Source organism: Eptesicus fuscus, chromosome 4, assembly GCF_027574615.1.
Source record: "Eptesicus fuscus isolate TK198812 chromosome 4, DD_ASM_mEF_20220401, whole genome shotgun sequence".
NCBI classification, from domain to species: Eukaryota; Metazoa; Chordata; class Mammalia; order Chiroptera; family Vespertilionidae; genus Eptesicus; species Eptesicus fuscus.
In genome coordinates, this window is record NC_072476.1 from 65,912,521 (window position 1) to 65,917,448 (window position 4,928).

General features: G+C 35.0%; 1 pseudogene; it reads left to right on the forward strand.

Moving 5' to 3' along the window:
* The first annotated feature begins 1,568 nt into the window (after positions 1 to 1,568).
* On the forward strand, positions 1,569 to 2,739 carry LOC129148720 (60S acidic ribosomal protein P0-like; annotated as a pseudogene).
* The last annotated feature ends 2,189 nt before the right edge of the window (positions 2,740 to 4,928 follow it).

Below are 4,928 nucleotides of genomic sequence, written 5' to 3' on the forward strand. Positions count from 1 at the left end.
ATACTCCAAAAATTTATATGGAACCAATAAAGACCACAAATAGCTGCAGCAATCTTGAGAAAGAAAAACAGAGTTGGAGGAATCATAATACCAGATATCAAGTTATACTACAAAGCAGTGTATTCAAAACAGCCTGGTACTGGCATAAGAACAGACATATAGTTCAATGGAACAGAACAGAGAACCCAGAAATTGACCCAAGCCATTATGCTCAATTAATATTTGATAAAGGAGGCAAGAGCATACATTGGAGCAATAAATGGTTTGGGAAAACTGGACAAGTACATGCAAAAAAATGAAACTAGACCTCCAACTTACACCATATACCAGAATAAACTCAAAATGGATAAAAGACTTAAATGTAAGTCCTGTTTAGAATTTTAATAGCTAAAATGCACTGGCAAAACAATAATAGTAAAAGAGCCTGTGGAGTGGATTCAGAAACAGGGAAGTACATAATGGAAAATCATTTAGTCATCTTGTGGCATATTTTTAAAGATCGAAATCAGTAAGTTTTACCACCAGTCTGTTTAATTTTTTTAATACAGGAGCATAATTGTGTACAGATACCATATATATTATGGTTATATTTTGCTAGTTTACTTCTTGATTAGTGGCCACTATTAAACAATTAAATTGGAATTTGAGAATTGTAAAAGCTGAGAGATTTTTGCCTTTGAGCTTGAAACATTTTCATAACATTCCCCATAATTTTTAGTTTAATTATTTATTGAAAATATAAGTCAATTTCTCATAATGTGGGAGAATTCTGTTTTTATATTTTTTAACATAAATTTATATTTTAAGAAAAAATGATATTATGGGCCCCCAATATGGCCACTGTGTAGAGAGGTTTCAAAACATTTTACTCCAGGAGAATATAGATGTCTAAAAAAGCCTTCAACATGGTTTATCTCTTCTAGTAAGGGTCACTAGAGAAAGCTTCAAATAAAGAATGATGACTACCCAGCATCTAATTATACAAAAATACCCCAATGCAAATTAGCATAATTCTACTAGCTAGGATAATTGCTATATTCCTTACCTGATTAAAATTTGATATCTTACAGATTATTTCTTAATCTATTCCATTGTTCAAGCAACTCTTCCAATCACATTATAATTTTCTTTCTTTTTATAGTGCTTGTTATCTACTTTATGATAAAGAAAAAACAAAAATGCTGTTAACCCCATCAAAACACAAATTGGTAATTAGAAAATGTATTATTTTAAATTTAATGCAATATAAGAATTATATAAATTAAGAAGAATTTTGCTTCTTGGTCAGACTAGAATTAATTGAATAAGGTCTTCTTGGAATGTTTAGTTTTGGTTCTTTAAATCATGATGCTACATAACTTTGTAGTGTAATCATGTTTAAATAAGTTAATTGTTTTTTAATTAAAACAAAATTTACAGTTGTAATTGGTACCTCATTAAATAATGGTACAGGAAAATATCCTGGTGCTCAGAAAAGAGACTAAAACAAATTTAATTTGATAAGTTTGTCATTATTTGGTGTTAAGCTGGTTCTGCCATTTTAATTTCATATTGTGCAAATGTTTCCATAAAAATTGTTTATCCTCTTTGCAAAAACATTATATGACTGTTTTAAATATGAAAAACTTCTGTACCTTTAAACAAATATGTCATTTAAAAATCCTTATCCAGCTCTCGCCAGGCGTCCCCGTGGGAGTGACGTCTCTAAGCCCTGCGTGGCAATCCCTGACAGGGCGACCTGGAAATCCAACTACTTCTTTAAGATCATCCAACTTCTGGATGATTACCCAAAATGCTTCACTGTGGGAGCAGACAATGTGGGCCCAAGCAGATGCCGCAGCTCCGCATGTCCCTCCGCGGGAAGGCTGTGGTGCTGATGGGCATGAACACCATGATGCACAAGCCGTCCGAGGACATCTGGAAACAACCCAGCTCTGGAGAAACTGCTGCCTCATATCCGGGGGAACGTGGGCTTTGTGTTCACCAAGGAGGACCTCACTGAGATCAGGGCCATGCTGCTGGCCAATAAGGTACCAGCTGCTACCCGTGCTGGTGCCATTGCCCCGTGTGAAGTCACGGTGCCAGCCCAGAACACTGGTCTGGGGCCAGAGACCTCCTTCTTCCAGGCTTTAGGCATCACCACTAAAATCTCCAGGGCACCATCGAAAACCCGAGTGATGTACCGCTGATAAGACTGGAGACAAAGTGGGAGCCAGAGAAGCCACACTGCTGAACATGCTGAACATCTCCCCCTTCTCCTTTGGGCAGATCATCCAGCAGGTGTTTGACAATGGCAGCATCTACAGCCCGGAAGTGCTTGACATCACAGAGGACACTCTGCATTCTCGCTTCCTGGTGGGTGTCTGCAATGTTGCCAGCGTATGCCTTCAGATCGGTTATCCAACTGTTGCGTCAGTACCCATTCTATCATCAATGGGTACAAGCGAGTTCTGGCTTTGTCTGCGGAGACTGATTACACCTTCCCACTTGCTGAAAAGGTCAAGGCCTTCTTGGCTGATCCATCTGCTCCGTGGCTGCTGCCCCTGTGGCCGGCCACCACTGCGGCTCCTGCTGCTGCTGCAGCCCCAGCCAAGGTTGAAGCAAAGGAAGAGTCGGAGGAGGATACGGGATTTGGTCTCTTTGATTAATTACCAAAAAAGCAACCAGCTCAGCCAACTCTTATTTGAGAAACAAGAAAACACAGGCTTACTTCTCTTAAAAAAAAAAAAAAAAATCCTTATCCAGGGAAGACACTGTGCTCATGATTAGACTTAATTAAAGAATAATTTCTTCATTTAATAACAGTATTGCTTTGAAGATACTTCACTTTCTTTTCTTTTTTCACCTTTTCCATAGCTTATCACATCAAACAAAAATTCTATAAACAGTAAATAATAATTTTTCATTTTTATTCGATAATTTTATCTTCCTTATTAAATTTTAATTGCTTCTTAATCTGCTAAATAATGGCTGAATTAATAAGAATTGATAGTTCTTTTGCTGTAGGGTGCATCTTCAAAAAATATTACATGATGTTAAGAAGAATCATTCTAGAACTGGCAAAGGTGATACAGAGAATTAACTTCACAGGGAGCTCTTGAGCTGCTTTCCAGATGGCTGATCAGCAACAGATTTTGCTTAAGATAATGGCATAAACGATCATTCAGTGGAATATGTGAGAGACTATAGCAGTCAAGTGATATTAGGAAAATACTGCAGTATTTATCTATTTTCTATTAGCTTTATAATACTCTAGAATATTGTGAGAGACTATAGCAGTCAAGTGATATTAGGAAAATACTGCAGTATTTATCTATTTTCTATTAGCTTTATAATACTCTAGAATATTGTCTCTCATTTTTCTCTATACTCTTAGTCTTCCTAGAAAAACTAAAGTGATAACCTAAGTGATTCTGTGTGCATTTCATCAATTGAATTATATTTTAGAGGTTCTAATGTCTAATATTTCCCCTAATATTTTTATTTTAAATTGCTGTAGGTATTAACTAACCAGTTGCTGAGAATTTATATCAAATAAAGGTAAATGGATTGATTCAGAGAGGTCTTTTGTACATGGGTTGGTGACAGTTTTATTCTATATGTCTTTGTTTCCATTCTAGTTATTAATTTTATACTCAATAAATATACATATGGCCCCCAGATAAATGACTGTTCTGAATGGCTATGGTTGAAAATACACTTAAAGTACTCTTATTATCAGTACCCCACGGTGACAGTTATGTCACATTTAGCATCACTTTATCAAGCTAGTCTGTCAATTCTCACACAGTTTTGTTTAAATATCATGCTTTGGCTCATGACATATAAATTAATGTTCTAAAGAGGTTCAACTATCCCTTAATACAATGGATTCTTTCCACAGATAAATCATCTTTATGTGGATTATTTTTACTGAAAGACACATTAGTGGGCAATTGGAATTGTCATAAAAGACAAGTTAGATAACAAGCACAAGCAAATACAGAAAAAGAGATGCCTCTCATCTGACTTAGTGTAGCTTTCAGTAACTATTTTTAATATTAGAAATACCACTTTATACAAGTTTTAGTTCTATACTTATAGATTTCATTATATTTAAATTTCTTAATTTGCACATTTGTCCACTTGTACTAATTTTAAAATATAAAGGGCATACATAGGTAGTCACAAGTACACACATAATGAGGAAACTAGGCAGGTACCAAATTTTATTACAAACATATTCTTCTATGAATTTTATGAACTGTTCTCAATTATAATGAGCTTTGCAAGGGAACAAGCAACCAGGTAAGTCCATGTTCTATTTTCTGGATAGCTTATTCATGCAGACAGTTATAATTCAATGACACTGCTTGGTGTGATCTCATGGCAAAAGTTCTATTTTCCTTAGCTGAATGTTTTCAGCAACAGTACAATAACTTAATACATAATTTGGCACTGATTAACATAAACCAGAATTCTCTATGCTATCAACCTATTTTATAATATTGTGCAATTTTGCCTGTAGCACTGATGCCATTTTACAAACTTTGGTTCAAAGAATCAAAATTTAGGACCTGGAAATTTTTTTTCTTGGAACTTACTAAAAAAGTAAAATTATTTTTTTAAATTTGTTTGTATTTCAAAGGCTAGCCATAAAAGTGGGAGACTTGACACACACATGAAGTTCAAGTGAAAAAGCTCCAGGCTGTACTCATATCAATATCTCTTGCAAAACTAACAAAATGACAAAAGAAGGCCAAAATGTATACAACATTCCAAGTGAAGACCTACAATTAAGCTATTATATTCCTATATAATACATTTTGGCCTGATATATTTTCCAGGTAATTCTGAAAAGCTAAATCACACACACACACACACACACACACACACACACACACACACAAAACCAGACCACAGAGTGTTCTTTTATATATATATACTAG